Source organism: Cololabis saira, chromosome 2 (genome assembly GCF_033807715.1).
Source record: "Cololabis saira isolate AMF1-May2022 chromosome 2, fColSai1.1, whole genome shotgun sequence".
In the NCBI taxonomy this organism is placed as follows: Eukaryota; Metazoa; Chordata; class Actinopteri; order Beloniformes; family Belonidae; genus Cololabis; species Cololabis saira.
This window is the reverse complement of record NC_084588.1, coordinates 11,458,662-11,476,796: the sequence shown is the minus strand read 5'-3', so window position 1 is coordinate 11,476,796 and position 18,135 is coordinate 11,458,662. Positions and strand designations below refer to the sequence as shown.

Genomic DNA, 18,135 nt, shown 5'->3' with positions numbered 1-18,135 from the left:
TTTTCAGTGCCGCTTAATTAAATAAAGTCCAGCTCAGTCCAATTATAATCCAATTACATTCAAATTAAACCAAATTCTTTAAAATCTATGTAAAAACCCATCTGATTCCATTCAGATTCAGTTAATGAATTTGACAATGAATTTGAATTTGGCAATTGATTGGACAAATAGTCTAGCTAAGAAACCGAACCGATGGTGTCAAATCTTCATTTGAATTCAAACCCCTGTGCTGAGCGTGCACAAGGAAATAAAAAGACATTTAAAATGTAAAGCTCCCTGATAACAGGAAAAAGCGTCAACAGAATCAGGCTCACACAAGTATCGGTTTCCAGCATCTTTGTATTTGTCAAGTTTGTACAGAAATGCGCCCTGGCCTTCAGAATCGTTAGTTAAAGATGAATTAGGTCTCCATTTCAATAAGTATAATTCGTTTTATTGGTATAACTTGTTTTTACAGTCGGATACTAAACAAGCATTCTGAAAAAATAAATAAATATATATATTTTTTTTAAAACAGCAGCATTTTGCATTTTAACAGTTTAGCTTTCAGGCAGCCATTTACTGTTGGAACTATATTTTGTTATCTCTTTGAAGTTGAGCTGTTACCTGTTCATTTTGGTTGGCTTCATGCATACCATGCTTTGTACAATTAAAATGTCTTGATTATGTGTCACCTGCACAGTTAGCTCCTTGGCCACCTGCTTTGAAGCTGCTAGATGTCCCGGGTCACGTTACGAACAGTTGGGTGATCATTCATTTGTCGTTACAGCTTTAAACTCATTGCCACCTGACTTGCGTATGATTACGGATCTATAGCCTTGTTTGAGTCAAACCTAATGAAACTCTTTTGATTTGGGTTTTCACACTTTTTAGCGTGGTGTCACTTTCAGATGTTTATTATTTGAGTCTTGATATGACTGTATTGTATTCTTATTGTTGTTAATTCTTCATTTATTTAAGTTAGATTTCTGTGATTTTTCTTCTTATATAAGCAAAGTATTTTGGCCTCCTTTGTGTTGTTGTAAAGTGCTATATAAGTAAGGGTTGATTGATTAGCATTAGTTTGGTGTCCTTGAAGTAATCAGCTCAAAGCGGTGTATCCAGCAGAGGGAAATGTGTCAGGCAAGCTTTGTCTCAAATAGCAGATACATTGGAACCTGATCTGGGTAATTTTTTGGCTCTGATCTCTCAGTTATGGCACTGGCAAACGTTATGTGAGCCAGGTATAGCCCAAAGGTCATGAGTGGGGCCAACCCCGAATCATGGCATTTGCCGTGTGGGCCAGCCTTGACAGGGGTTTGGTCAAGTGTTGCCAGGGCCAAGTGTGGCCCAAAGGCCTGAAGACAATGAGGATTTGGACTAAGCCAGGTCAATATCCGAGTGGGTTTAGGCAATCACATTCACACTCAGTCAACACCATCGGTTAAGGCTAAATTAGGGCCAAAAAATAGGAATAAAAAACTGTGGATGTGGGCCATGTTTGTTTGTCCTATCAGGGGGCATGTTGCTGTATGATAACTGGTGGCTGTTGAGTCTTAAGGAGTTCAACTGAAGCCTATTCTTCTCTCCTGAGAAGGGGGTTCTGTTTCTGTTCAGAAGTGGGTGAAATAGACAATGAATAAATCTCGCCGTTGGAGTTTGTTGCAGATCTTGGGGTGGGGGGGGGTTGTACCTGCCTGTGCAGGGAGTGACTTTTGCTAGACACACTAAAATTGTGGTTTCACCCAAATAAATAAACAAGTTGGTGTAAAGGCCCAACCAGAACCATAAACAAACCTGAGCTTTTTATTTCAAGATAAGAATACTCAGTTGTGACAAGCAGAACTGAGAGAAAGAAAAAGTAAGTTTCATTGTTGTCCAAGGCAATCATTCGCTTGTTCCTCACTCTTTGCTCTGTGCCAATGTTGTTGGCACACATATGCCCATATGTCTTTACAGACATCAGTGCAAGTTTTGATCTGAGAATCTCCATCTCAACTGCTGCTGTGATTTTACACATGAGACTCCTTTGTCTTCGGCTATTCCCACTCTGATTCATCCCTTTGTTGCTGCCGCATGTCCTTCGAGAGGACATCACCCTGTAAACAACAGGAGGTTGCTGTAATTGTGGTTCCACCTGATTCACCTCTGTGGAAGCTGGAAAGCTGATGAACAGAGTCAGACAGAATCTCAGCCTCTCAAAAAATTGATACAACCTGTCTCACCACAGGATGAGTTTTCCTGCCGCCTGAATGTAGGTATGTAAAAATTGGTGAAGCCCTTTAAATTAAATCTGACGTGAAGCTTATTATCTCATTGTGATTGACAATATTTTGTCCTCCTTTATTTTTCACTGGAGTTTTTCCTTTCTTTATTAACAATGCAAAACTAATTTTCCTAGTCATCATGCAATGTGTGCAGGTATAGGCTCTAATTTAAACTGGCCATAAATATGCTTTTTGATATTATGGTCAAAGATAGAAACGTATAGTATTTAGTATACAAGTGGAGAATGAATTTAATATATATTAAACCTAGAGCCTTGCCTTGAGTTTTCAGTTGATCATTGATATTTTTTAAAGCTGGTGGCTAAAGTTTTATACAAAATATAAAAAGTAGAAATTAAACCATCACAGAGGCTTTTTTGAATGTTAAAATAACAGTTTTAATTTCAGTTCAAGGATTATTTGCTTACTTTTAGCAAGGGCTGTCCAGCTGTCACTGTCCTCCCTCCCTGCTCAGATATCTCTTGCAACAACTCTGTATCCTTTTATAGACTATGCCACATCATTAGTGATGAAAGTAGAGAGCAACAGTGGACAACATAACCAAAGAGATTCACAAAAGTAATGATGGGAGCAAAAATGAGAGGGTGAATAAGACAGCAAACAAATATAATCTTGCTTTGTTAAAGCAATGTATCCTCCTCACCAATAGGGGGCCCCACTGAGCTTAAAATAAACAAAATGTATTTGTGCTGCTTAGATAACCATAAAAGCAAAACATTTAAAATTAAAGCAACAAGGTAGATGTATAACATCAACATCAATCAAAACAGCAGACAACAAACACAAGCTCACAGAATGACAACAAACAGATAATTAGTAGTGTGGGAACAGCAGGGAGTAAGCATGGATCTTTACATGAAGCCCAAAAGCAGAGATGGATCAGGACTGGATCAGGCATGCATGTAGAGATAAAATCCTGAGCTCATGGCTTTTAAACAAAAGACCTGGAAATCTGCTTCCAAGTCCCAGTAAATATCCAGCTCCCCTGTGGGTGTGATGGTGGATTGAATGTTAAATTGTGTGTCATCAGCCAGCGTCCAGGCACTGCTTCACCCTGTCACTACTCCGTTTTTTTCCTTGTGTCCCTCACTGGTAAAGAGATATATTTTCAAACGCACTGTAACCAAGGTAACCTGCTGGACAAGAAAAAGGACTGTTCAAAAGAACACTTGAATCCCACAGTGATCTCCGCCGTCGTGGAGAAGGAGGATATGAACCTCGGTTTTGTGCCGACTGGGTCCACCTGCTTTCATCTGCGGCTGTACCACTTCTGTTTTTAAAACCAGCCAAGAGAAAAAAATCTGGGAACATTTCATGATTATGGTAGGAATAAACACAGAGAAGGAGCACTTGATTTTAAAGGAGCATGAGGCAGGATTTATGAAAAAAATTCGTATACGTTTTAAGTTTTCTAGTAATAATGTCAGATGAAGCGTTCCAGACCAAAAATAATGAGTGTATCTCTCCTTTGCCTTGAACAGGCTGTGCGCTGCAAAATGTGCTGCAATTCTGGGGCCGAATTTCCCGCGCTGTCCTGCGGATGTGAAGTCAAATGACGCTGCATGCACGTTCTCCCCGTTCTCCCGTGCCGGCTTCACTGTTGGCTGCAGTACCCCCGAAGGCCGTCGTGGTGAAGGGTGGCGCTAATGAGTCTCATTTCTTAAAAGAAGCCTCATGCTCCTTTAAAGGTGTTTCACAATATAGACAGCAGGTATATGAAAAACCATCAGTATCTTCAAATTCTCATGTTTGGAACAACTGTGGTAGAAACTTTTCACGTGTAACTTGGGTTCATAAACTTTTTTTTTCTTTCAGTTAATCAGACTGAGGAAATCAGTGAGACATGTTTACTTTGAGAACATTTCCCCCCCATTAAAGCTAATTTTAGCTTCTTGTAGTACTAAACAAAATTTGTCTGCTCTTGGTTGTTGGGGAAATAGTTGTCACATCACTCTGTCCTAATAATTATTAAGATTATTCACCTGTATCTCAGAGACATTTTCTCTTATCTTGTTTAAACAAGTTATGACATGTGGACACAAACTGCATCAAATATTTGTTAGACTCTTTTCATGCATTTTTGTTTCAACTGAATTATTCTATATTCAGTTGCTGTCACATACTGTATCTTGCTGTTTACTCTTATCATCTTTCATCATCCACTTTAGCTGCTCTTTATTGATGAACCTGCTCTCCAGAATACACTAAGTGTTGGTGCTGCCACATGGATGACCAGAAGAAGCTGCCAATTAATTTCATGCATCACTTGCTAGATATATTCTTTTAAATTCCAATAGTGGAAGAGGCTGCATGCTCCCAAGATGCATCCCATGTCTAATGAAAATTTAATCAAATCCAATTCCAATTATATATGTACTGATTGTGGAACTCAGGTGTAACGAGTCTGGCAACCCACGCCGTATACATTAAGTGTTCAAAAATGGAGGTCATGCTGTTAAACTAGCTATGCACGAGCCAATTTAATAACTCCATCAAACTAAGGTTTGAGAGGGAGGGGGAGGAAATCAGATAAGTTTGTCTTCATCTGCACTTTCATCTATTTGTAATTGCCTCAGAGAAACTGGTGTTTATATTTAGCTTCCCCATAAAGGTTTGATGTAGGGAGTGTGTTTTCCTGCTCGTCACCGAACTGCGCAGCTATCTAGAGTGATGTCTGGCTTCACTTTAAGATGCTGCTCTGGATTGTCTCATCTTCTCTGATGCATTGTCTGCTGGTTCCCTTAGCTGAATGCAGATAAGGTTTTTTTGAAAAATAATGCTCCATTGTTGTTCATGGGAAGGACTTTTACTGACAGAGAACATTAAAAAAACATGCTTTTATTAATGCAAATTGCTGCCTTGGCATCTTTATTGCCTTGAGCTGTATATTTCATTGAGCATTAAATTAATTTAGAAATAATGGTGTGCTGCAGCTCTCCAGGGAGGGCATGAACTGGGTCGCTTGGGCACCATGAAGGAAATGCGACCAAAAGCTGCTGAAGGAAGGGCTATTATTCATGATGGAAATGACTTTATTTGAAACATAATGAGCGTCGTTTGCATCTCTGAGCATGAGATTGGTGCTTTGTGTGAATAGTGACATGTGATACCAAAATGCACAACTGCACTGATTTCTTCTCCTCTCACCTTTCGCGATTTATTTCCATGTTTTATTGCCACATACTTTTATTTTTGCATACAGCAATCAGTTTAAATTTCGGAACTATTTTACTAATAAAACATTTGTATCAAAATTGCCTTTTGAGATTGACAAAAGGAATGTGTTTGGATGCCTAGATGAATTTGATGAATAACCTAAAGAGCAGGACAAAACGTTAGTTGGAATGTCAGACACAATAAAATAAAATGAACACTCATATGGTTCTTTCAATTTCAACTCAATTGTATTTATATAGCGTCTATTACAAAATAAGTTGTCTCTAGGTACTTTCCAGAGATCCAGAACATGTTTTTGTTTCTGTTGATCAGCAACAGCTTGCTAACTAGTTTTATTTCACAGTTGGATTTGGGGACTGTTGTGTTTACAGTGTGTTTTGCATCCGCCACGTGGCAAAGACAGCATGTGAACCGTAGTCCCCAGAATCAAAGCCAGATGTTTTTGCAAATTTGTTATGGAAATTTAGACATAGTATCGCACTGTGTGTGCAACTGCAGATGTTATAACTGTACAAAAGTAAATGAAATGAAATAAAAGTGGATCAGTCTCTGCCCATGGTAGAAATCATTAAAATTATCCAGAATAAAAACCCCTTAAGTCTGTCCATTGTGAGGAAAGGGGACCCTTTAAAGCTTCCTGTGGCTGACTGACATCTGAATTTTAAAATATGCCTTGCATACTATCGTACACAGAAAAATGGAAGTCAAAAACTGACAGGTCAAAATAAATCTACTTCTTAAACTCAAGCTTACATTTGGGAATCAGAAATGTTCTCCAACTACAGTACTTTTCTTGGCATCCATGTCCTTCATTTAAAATTCTGTGCACTCAGTGTTTTCTGCCACATGTCACCAGACAGATCCCTGCTGAGGTTCACCTCATGTCAAGGTGAGCAGCAAGGCTGAGAGTGAACATGATGACTTTGGGTTGTTGCAAAGATAAAAGGAAAAAAAACAAAAAAAACGGTGGGGACCTTGAAATTTCTGCCATGCTGTGGTCTTTTTTTATGGTCTTGTCACTGGTCATTAAATATCATGTTACTGAAGTGTGCTGCTTGACATTATGAATGAGGCAATGGTACGAGTTTAAGGGATAAGGACATGTTTTGGGAATTTATTAAGCAAAGTTAAAGTGAATGACGAGGTGTTGGTTTTGATCATAAACCCCCTAATGTACTAGAGGAAGGAATAAAATGTGTGTAGAGGAAGGCACAGAAAGTTTTTAAAACTGAATACCATTTTAATTCCTTAGTACAAGAATACATTAATGGTCTTTAATACAAAAACTCACCCCAAAAAAATCCCTTTCTTAAAAAATTGTGACATTTGGTTTAAAGCAACAAACAAAGTGGTTATTTTTCTTATGTTGTATGTTTATTATGATTAACAGCGTATATCATATTAATTGTAACGTTGCTGTTATATCTTGAGTGAATTATGTTTTTCAGCAAACAGAGCAGAGCAGGACTTTAATAATAAGTTTGAAGTGAAATGAATAACAATAATTCGGTTGTTTTATTCTGATTACAATTTCAATTGTTTCTGTTCTTTCTGTAACACATTTAAAGCACTTTACATTATGTCATTAGTTGTTTGAATTCTCATAACAATAAAACAGAATTTGACACAGAGATTGTAAATATATATACATTGTTAGTTTTGTAGGACAATTAGCTGCATCACTGAAGCTCTAAAATATGACAATGTTGCCATTTGGGCAGGGAAATACAAACAAATGAATACTCGTATCCTGGAAGTTTTCGGCTAAATAGAGATGCATACTATAAAGAAAAGAAGTTGACAGAAGCTAATAATCAGTCAGTGTTAAGTCTGATACATTTGTGCTGTATTTTAAAGGTTAATTAATGGTTGAAATGCATGTATGTACTTACAAAAATCCCCCCAAAAACAGTTTTTTTTTGTTTAGTTTTTCGTTGCTGTTGTTACAGTATGACTTACTGGTGACTGATGCTTTTTAACAGCTTAAAAATCAACCAATACAATAATCACACAGGGAATAAGTGTAGCACTATTTTAATATGCTTTCTTTGTTGAGAAGCATGTTTGTGAAAGGAGGAAGTAATCCGATTGAAGTTAGGCCCTCCAGGGTGCTGACAGTGGGAAGTGGGAGTGGGAAGGCCGCTGTCCATGGTTCTGATTATTAGTTATTACGCATCATTAGTTCAGAGCTTCAAGGGTCACCTCAGCATGTCCAGACCTGACACTACATCACTTCATAATCTCCGGTAATTAGACCAAATCTGACAGGGATGGCCAGCGTGTTCGTATTAGGTGGTTGCTCCTGGAGAATCACTGTGGAAACTACCGGCAATGTAATAACTTTCCAGTGACATGATCATTTATTACTGGGAGGGGTTATTGTATTCCAGAGAAAAATGCTCAGTTACATCTTCCCAACCACTGATAGCTGATACATTCCATAAATGATTCTGTGTGACTGGGATGTAATTATTTTTTCAATCCATCTATATGTATGAGCGACAGCTATCACAGCAAAAACATTTTAAGCTAGGGCAGAAATGCATTAAAATGCACTTTTTTTAAATCAATGGAAGCAGATGGCATGTGACATTAAAACTGAATTTAGCACTGTTTTTGGAAAATTTGAAAAAGAGACATTTTAGCCGGGGTAACATTTAAATTCAATTCAATTTTATTTATATAAAAGTCTATTACAACAGAAGTTGTCTCTAGGCGCTTTCCAGAGACCCAAAACATTTACCCCCCAGAGCAACATAAACATAACAAACAATGGCAGGTAAAAACTCCCCTAATGTGAGAAAAACCTTAAGCCCAACAGTGGCAAGGAAAAGTCCCCTTTAGGAGGGAAGAAACCTGGAGGGGGGGGTTGCAGGTCAGCATGCAGCTACTGAAGCTCTGGCAGAGTAGGTCTATAGCAGCATATCTACAACAAAGCTATGCTTGAGACTATTATAGTCTTGTCCTGAAGCTGCAGCTATGACTACTGGCCCTAACACACTAGAGTTTACACTAACTATAGGCTTTACTAAATAGAAAGGTTTTAAGTTTAGTTTTAAAGGTGGAGGTGGTGTCAGCCTCCTTAACCCAGATTGGAAGTTGGTTCCATAATAAAGGTGCCTGATAGCGGAAGGCCCGCCCTCCAAATCTACATTTGGATACTCTAGGAACTAAGAGTAAACCTGCACTCTGAGAATGGAGAGCTCTGTTAGGAAGATAACTATTAGGTCTTGCAAAAATCTAGGCCGTTTTGGGCTTTATACGGAAGTAATACAAATTTTGAATTGGATTCTGAGTTTTACGGGGAGCCATTGGAGTGAGGCTAACACTGGAGAGACATGGTCTCTCTTGTTGATTCCTGTCAGCACTCGTGCTGCTGCATTTTGGATCAGCTGGAAGATATTCAGTGAATTACTTGGACGTCCTGCTAATAAGACATTACAGTAATCTAGTCTAGAAGATACAAACACGTGAATTCATTTTTCCGCATCACTCTGCGAGTGGATGTTCCTAATCTTTACGATATTACGGAGAAGGAAAAATGCTGTCTTATAAACCTGATTAATATACGGTTTAAACAACAAATCCTGATCGAAAAATAACAGCAAGGCCCCTCACAGTTGTACTGGTGCTGCAGTGTGTATCTAATCATTAACAATCATGAGCAGCAAGGCTATGAAGCAATAGAAAAAAAACTATTAAATTATTTCCTTAAAATTTCCTTAGCAAGCCATCTCCAACTGCTAACATAGATCTCAGCATGCTATATATCTGGAGCTCTTAGGAGAATCCCCTTCTGAGTTGCAGCCTGTAACCCCTTTTACATTACCGGATACCCTGTGTTTATTACGCCAGTTTAGCGTGTTGTCTGTTCTTTTTACAATAGCTGACCTAGAGTCGAGTGTCACGCTGGCCCCCTCATAAACCTGACTCCAAGTACACTTAAACGTGGGTCTGCTCTGACGTAAATAGGTTGACATGGGATAACAGTAAATGAGTGGGATTTATTAATACCTAGGCGAGGATGTCCGTGAGCTCCTCATCCTTAGAGCTGAGGATGTCATACATTTGCATATAGGAGAACAGTCATATACAAGTGATAGCAGTGATAGCGAAAGTGGTGCATTACCACCACCAACAGTCTACCAGGATTGATATTGTTTTACAAACGCCATAGCTTAAGGAACAGAGAATGAGATTGGGCCTGTGACAGGTCCAGCCTTCTAGGTGTAACCCCAGGCCCGGGCTAATTGAGACCCACTCTGCTGCTCAGGAATGATCCCACTGTGCTGGACACTTTCCAGCTCCAATTTTCCTGCCCGTTTCCTCCATTGCTGTCACAACAGCTGCTTCCATTGTCTTTGGTCCTGCAGTTATCACTTCATCAGTTCTGAATGTCTACCCTTGTTCACATGCATTCTTTTTAACAAGCCTTCCTCTCATCAGCATGGCAACAAGCTCAAACATTTGCTGTGGGCTATGATGACCCAAGTGAAATTGGAGCCAGAATGTCTTCTTTTTTTTTGGTTTGTTTGTTTTATTTATGTTCGCATGAATTATGTCTTCGTCTTTTTCTGCACCAGTATATTTTAGTTACATGAAGATCAGCTTAGGGGAGGGTCATCAGCAATTCTACTACACTGGCAAGTCTGTGTTGCAGACTTCAGATGACTGCAGACATTTATTGATAAATCAGCACAGGGTAACAGGTAACTATTTTCATTTAGTCACTTTCTTATAGAATAGTGAACACCCATTTACTTACTGGTACTTTCCTGTTCTGAATAAGCAATACTGTTGGTGAAGCTTTAAAGATACCTGCCGGGTAGAAAGTTCTTTAGTCACTAAACATTTGTGTGCAAGTACTGCACATTTGCTTCAAGTAGTTTCTTTGTATTTCTTCTTAAATCAGGACATTTGCAGAAGACGAATGTGTTTTTTTACATAATGTCACATTTGCACTAACGTGTAGCTTGACCATATTTAACCTCAGATCTATTTGACTTTTTCTCCTATCTGTGCTCTTAATGCATTCCGTCGGGTACATAAATATCACACAGGCACATTAAATACCAAGGTTAGGTAAGAAATGAGTTGAACTGGTCTCTACAACACCAAAAAGCAATACTCCAACTGTGTTTCATGGTTTATTTTTTACCCTGTTTATTATTTCGCTCATTCTTTCATCAATTCAGCCACTTCCTGCGTAAGTTCACACCACTCTATAATTTCAACTTGGCTTACGGACATTAAATGGCACTAATAAGCGTCTATGTCCATTGGTAATTCTATTGTGTTGCTTTTCCCTTCATCAGCTCTCAGCCATTAGCAAACCAAATATGTAATCATGCAACACCATTAATGAAGCTTGCGTTTCCTGCCCGTCCACATAAACTCTTCCCATCCCGTCAGCGCTATAAACATTCACTTCCACTTTATAGTTCAACGTTGGGAGGAAATCCACGGGATGAGAAGGGCTAAATAATTTCTTCTCGTCACTTCAGGGCTTCTCGAGCACCACTCATTAATTAAGCAGAATGTATTAGTCATGACTCCCACCAAAGCGTTTGTATATTAATGAGGAGTGTGTTTGAGTGAGCGTGTATATTGAGTGCAGGCAGCTGAAGGCCGAGTTCTCTCTGCCACTTTGAGACACAGCTCATGTTTGATGTAAAAAGTGCATAAGCGATGCAGCTCTCTTGTAAATCTGCACCGCTGCACCATAAACGGGCTCTCTTGAATGTATCATTTATAATCATGTTGAAGTCTAATTGAGGGGGGGTTAACTGCATCTTAATCACTTAGATTAACTCAGCAGTGAGTCTTGAATCAATAAACATGCCACCAAAATCAATTACTGTCATATCTGTAAACAACAAATATTGTTTTCTTCTGTTGAGATGATCTTTTTATTGACATCATATGAGTCTGTTTCCTTTTCTCCTTAATTATCCATCATCAGACAGCCCGAAGTCAATTCAATTCATTCTGATTCTAAGGGAAAGTGGCTCTTAAACATAAAAGGTGATGACATGATCAACTGTTATTTCAGATATTTCTAGATCAATATTATTTCACATTTTAGAAATTAATATCTATCTCTATACAGGCAAAAAAATGGGTGATAAGACTTGTAAATAATTGTGGATAAATTGTACTTAGGTTTTGCCGTTTTCTTATAGTTTTCATAGGTTTTCTGTTACACTATCAGGGCTTACTTGGACTTTTGGGGAAACTTATACGGCTTAATTGTGGTATAAATCACCGCCTGGCAGGAGGCGGTTTGGGTCGTTATGGAGAGCACAAGCATCCACTGTGCAGGAAATATTTCCACTGTGTTTATAACACAACACGGAAAAAGGGCTTGATTCCAAAACATGATAATATTCTAATTTTCTTTATCTTATAATTCCTAGATGCCAACGTCATAATTGAAAATGTGAATGTTGGCCCGGAGCTGGCTGGTGAAATTCCAGATCAGGGAATTAATCAATATAAGCAAACTATCATAAAGAACCCATACTCATTTTTTCTCTCAGCAACAGATGAGCAGGAAGTGACAAACACTGTTCAAAAATGTAAAAGTAAATTATCCACTGACTGTCATGATATTGATATGATAATTGTAAAAAAAGTCATAAATAACATTGTAAAACCTCTAACCCATATCTGTAATTTATCATTTCAATCTGGTCGTTTCCCAAATAAAATGAAAATTGCAAAAGTAATTCCATTATATAAAAATGAGAGTAAACACAACTATACAAATTACAGACCAATATCCCTACTACCACAATTTTCCAAAATCTTAGAAAAACTCTTTAACTCCCGACTAGAAAAGTTTCTTGACAAATACCAGATAATCAATCAGGGTCAATATGGATTTAGAAAAAAAACAACCACCTCAATGGCAATAATTGAAGCAATAGAAGAAATCACTAACGCACTGGACCAAAAAAAACATGCTGTTGGAATTTTTATTGATTTAAAAAAAGCCTTCGACACAATCAATCACTCAATCCTATTCAACAAACTTGAATTATATGGTATTAGGGGGGTTACGGGGGAGTGGTTAAGAAGCTATTTATCAGGAAGGGAACAATATGTTAAAATGGGGCAGTATACATCAAAACATCTTGGCATTTCTTGTGGTGTCCCCCAGGGGTCTGTTTTGGGACCAAAACTGTTCAATGTTTATATTAATGACATATTCAATGTATCTCAATCGCTAAAATTAATACTCTTTGCAGATGACACCAACATATTCTTTAGTAGTGATAATTATAATGAACTTGTAAACACTGTAAATGAGGAATTAAATAAATTGAAGAAGTGGATGGATAGTAATAAATTATCATTAAACTTAAATAAGACTAAGGCAATGATGTTTGGAAATTCTATAACCAATTCACAACTACAGATAATGATTGAAGGTGTCCATATTGAAAATGTAGATGACAATAAATTTTTAGGAGTTATAATAGATCATAAATTATCATGGAAAGCCCACATCAGACACATAAAAACAAAAATCTCCAAAAGCCTCTCAATTATAAACAAAGTTAAATCTCTACTTGATTTAAATGCACTCCGTACTTTGTACTGCTCCTTGGTACTCCCATACTTCACGTATTGTGTTGAAGTTTGGGGAAACAGTTACCAATGCACAATTAATCCATTAGTCACATTACAGAAACGAGCAGTGCGAATTATTCACAAGGTTGGATTTCTAGAACACACTCATATTTTGTTCATTCAGTCAAAACTATTAAAATTCCATGATCTTGTAAAATATTATACGTCAATAATCTTATTTAAAGCATTCAACAAATTACTACCAAGTAACATACAAGACTTTTTCACAGTTCAAGAGAGAACTTATAATTTGAGAGGATATGGTGATTTTAAAATACCTAAAGTTCGAACTACTCGTAAAAGTTTTTGTGTGTCTGTATGTGGTGTGAGACTTTGGAACAGGCTGGATATCCAACACAAGCAATGCCAAAACATTCACAGATTTAAATTGCTATATAAACACATGGTCTGGTCAAATTATAAAGAGAGCGGGTGGTAACACTTTGTTTAATCAACTTCTGTTCCTCACTTAGTAAGTCTGTATTGTCCATTACCTACTGGTACTGTTGTTCTGACCATCACTGACGTGTATGTATGTACTATATGTACTATATGTCCATGTCCATTACCTTCTGGTATTGTTACTCTTACCATTTCTGGTATTTATTATAAATATAAGTTAACGGTTTATTATAAATATAAGTTAACGGTTAACTATAAATATTGCTATATACATTGTTCCTGGATTTGCACGCATTGTGGCCATGAAATGCATCTGCATTTCGTTTATAATTTCATATAGGTCTTTTTTTCATTTTTTTTGGTTCAAATGCTGAGACAGGAGGAAGCCTTAAAAAAAAAAAATCTGACAAGTTGTTAATGAGAAACAGGGGTGGGATTAAATAAGTTTTCTTCTTCCCACTCCCTTTCGAGTGTTGACGAATTAATTTGTATTTTGAACCTGCACCTGATAAACCTGATAAAAGGTATTTGTTTAATTTTATGTTGCACGCAGGTCATTTATGTTATGTTCATTGCTCGAAATAAAATATGAATTGATTGAAAATAAGCTTAGAAACGCAGAGAAGAGCTTTGCATAGTAATTGACAAAAAAAAAAGTGATTTTGTTTTCCTGTAGGCTACAATATGTCGTTTAACACAAATCCTAATATAAGTCCACATTCTCTTTAACGACAACTAATAAGGAAAAGTCAAAAGTTGCTTTGTATCATTATTTTAACAAAGACTGAACCACCATGCAGCAGAGGGATTCTTGTTGAACCTCTTTGAGGAGTAATAAATTAATCATTTTTGCATGATATTATCACCCTCTCATTATTGTGGAGGAATCATGTCCCACTCTGCTGTACTTTCCTGTTTAAGTCCGTTTAGATTTGCAAGTATTTGTTTTGTGTGCAGTTCTCTAAATGGTTATGGTTATGCTTTTCATGTCTTTTAAATGCTTAAAATGTACTCAGTTTAATATATCCAGTTTTCAGGTATTTTCGTTGTCATTTTAATACATACACAACAGATTAAGCAGTAAAAGAAACAAACATTTTGTAGGAGCAGACAAACCAGAAGCTTCCATGAATATATATATATATATTTTTTTTTTATATATTTTTTTTATATTTTTTTTTTCCAAATGTATATTCTGCTCCCACAGGCATTAATTGTATCTGCAGATTGGTCCTGTAACCTCCAAGCACCAATCAGCGTAGCTCATGCACTGCAATCCTCACGTCCCTATTTAGATATTTTTCAGTTCAAAACATCCTCCATTTTTCTATGTTGCCATGACAAATGGCTTTCAGCAATATGTTTGCTTTTATTGGTAATGTTACTAAACCAATCAAAGTGAGCGGGAAAGCCAAGCAGGATGTCGACAACAGTTCAAAGAAAATAAACAATTTAGGCTGCACATCCCAGACACAGACCCCGAGAGTTTCTGAGTCACGATCAAAGTCAAATGACTTTATTATGATGCCTGATCAATATAAAGAGGGATCAAAAGAGGGTAATATGAGGCCTTTAAATTCCTTCATCAGAATTTCAGCCAGTTTTAGTTCACGCCTTTTTATGGTGCTAATGCAACACCTTGCAACCGGCTTGTTTTTTGCCAGTCTCATGTAGATGTTGTTTGGGATCATTGTAGTGACGCATCAGTTATGGACAAACGTTCGCCATCCTATTTTCTCAAGTCTGACTTCAGAATATTTCCTTCTACAGAGGATGTCCAGGCCGACTCCGGCACTGTTTACACCTGGTATTAACATCTGCCCTGAGTGATCCGATCACAAGTGCTCTAAACATGTCTGCTCACAACTGGTGATAAAACACGTCTCCACATGTGTCCCAAGTGACAATTTATGATCAAATGACACACATACACACAAATATGAACATAAGATCAAACCCCCACTCATGATCAGCTTCTATTCCGAGAGGCAATTCATACAGTAGGTTTATTTTTTTCCTCAGTCCAACATTTGGACTGTTCTCTGATATTTGTGGATAATAGTTTGAATTTTAAAACGCTTTTGGACATACAGTATAAAAACAAAAATTTTTTGATGAAAACAGCAGCTGATTAGCTGTTAAGTAGCTGAGCTGTCATGAAAGATTAGATTAAAAGAGTTCAGAAAAGTAGCTGTTAATTCCCAGTTTGCTGTGTGACTTTTTATTTTTGGCAGATTGAGTTGTGATGGCGTCGATAATGTGGTAATGTGTACCTGAGAGCTTCTAACAGCGTTAATGGTGTGATTCTGTTCAGCATTTCATGAACTTTAGTTCTGCAGCTGTATCTGAACATTAATCGCATACTTATGACTCATGGTGAGACGTAGCTGCCGTTTAGCACAGGGTCTCTCAGTGGTGATTAGTCATGCAAGACCTGCTGTGTTAAACTCACATCTTTTTCTTTTCCCTTAAGCAAACATAAAAAAAAGGAGTGCAGTTAATAAGACGCAGCAGATTATAAAACACTTACCTTGAGACTTCATGGTGCAGACACTGGAGTACTACTATATTATTAGAAACTCAGTAGAATACACTGGATTGTTTAGTACTGCTGACCTTGAACTATTTTCCTATAGTAGTATAGATATAGATATAGATATAGATATAGATATAAAACAAGTGAAGAGAAAATCCGAAGTGCTCAGGGAATTGTTCAGAAAAAATATTGAAGGTGCTCTTTGGTATTGGGGAAAAAAACAATATCTAGTCAAAAAAGGGAGTCCAAGGCACTCTTCTTGTGGAAAAATATTAAAAAGCCTTTATTGAAACATGGCTAATAAGTATAAAAACATGGGAGCAGAGACCCACGCGTTTCGGCGCAAGCCTTCTTCAGGGTACTGCTCAAACAGGAATTCCTAATGATATACACCTGCCCTGATATAAAACAGTTCTGCTATTGTGTATTGATCAGAAAATAAATACAGAAATTTCAATCATAAGGTTTTGTCAGGGATGTGGTGGATAGGACCCAGGTGCAGGAGACCAAGAGCCAGGAGTTCCAAAAACAGTGATTTATTTAACAAAAACAAAAAAAGTAAAAAAAAAAAAAGTGCTGCTGAGCAGGATTCAAAAAAACACATGAGCATACTGTAAACGCGGCAAAACTACAAAAACCTGAACTAAAACATGGAAGGCAGGAACAGTACGGACCAGCAGGGAGCAAGGGACAGACAAGACAAGATATACACAATATATACGCTTGAAGAGACACAGGTGCAGACGATCAGGGCAGATGACAACATGGGAAGTCAAGACATAACTGAAACACAAAAACACGGGTTTAAAAAAACAAAACAGAAACTAAACACCAAAACCATGGCAGGTTTAGTCATTACATCACTGCTGCTAACTATAACGTGTTTCATACAAGGTGTGCAACACAGTGTTTACAGGGTTAAAACATACACAATATAAAGAAATAAAAAAAAAAAGAAACAAAAGTGTTGATGAACAGAAGCTTGATCAAGACACTGTTATTCAAAGTCTTGAATCAGCACAACTGGACTTCCTTTGTTCTTGGTTCTTGAAGATGTTTCACGTTCTATCCAGAAGACTTTGTCTCAATACATAATGCAAAGTTGGTCCATGTTAAAAACCCCAGAAAGGTCCTTATGGTGAAGTTTATGTCACACACACAAGCAGACAGAAAAACCATAAACATTTAGCCTCAGAGTCATTTTTCAGTCCTTTTTCATATGTTTACCATGATTGAACATATGTTATTATGTAAGTTTACATATGTTCAATCATGCACACTGCAACTGGGGCTCCCAGATAATTGTTTGTACATAAACTATTAAGACATTGCCTTTAAATCAAAAATAATATACATTTACGTTTTAAAAAGAATGCATTCTATCATTTATATTTGATAGTATTCTCTTTAAGAAGCTACTCAAAGTTATTCAATTGATTCTCCTGTTACCCAATTGTTTCTATCAGTGATGAATGAAATCAAAGTTGTTCTAAAAAACAACATATTAACCTTCAAAAGGTCTCTCTTTACAAAGAATACACTAAAAGTTTCAGTAAACAAAGGACAAGTTCAAATGATTCTTTAAAACCTGAGCTTTTAATCAGTCGCAAACAGAAATTCCCAAATGGTGTTGGAAGAAGCGCAGACTCAGCTGTTTTCTTCCTAGCAGTAATAACACAAGTGTTTACAGCTAGAAAGGAAGAGTCAATAGTGTAACCCGTAATTAAGATGGGCGCGTGCTCTCAGGCCCTCTCAAGCTGGCTACTTCCTCCCCAGTCTGGCTCCGCCGTATTCGTGCCAGGGTCATTAGTCTAATTGATGCTGATACTGAGCAGTCAGTCAACATTTGTATTCATCAGCTGTCCCTCTTTACGACCCCGCCACTAATGGTGGGTTTCTAGTAAAACGCTAAAAGGATTAAACATACCAGTGCTTTTCTAAATATTTGAAGTAATGGTCATGAGCCAACACTCAATTTGTGAGCAAGCCAAGCCGAAAACAGTCTCTTGTTTTTTCCCTGAGAACTTTCTATTGCTAAAAAAGGAAATCTTGGCCGCGGCATTAGAAACGGTATGACTTCATTTCAGATGGGCATTTCTATTGTCGCGCAGCTGAGAG

General features: G+C 37.4%; 1 protein-coding gene across 1 annotated transcript in view; it reads left to right on the top strand.

Moving 5' to 3' along the window:
• LOC133458088 (protein kinase C-binding protein NELL1-like) overlaps positions 1 to 18,135 on the top strand; it is a 362,160-nt gene that overhangs the window by 251,203 nt on the left and 92,822 nt on the right. The window lies entirely within an intron of this gene.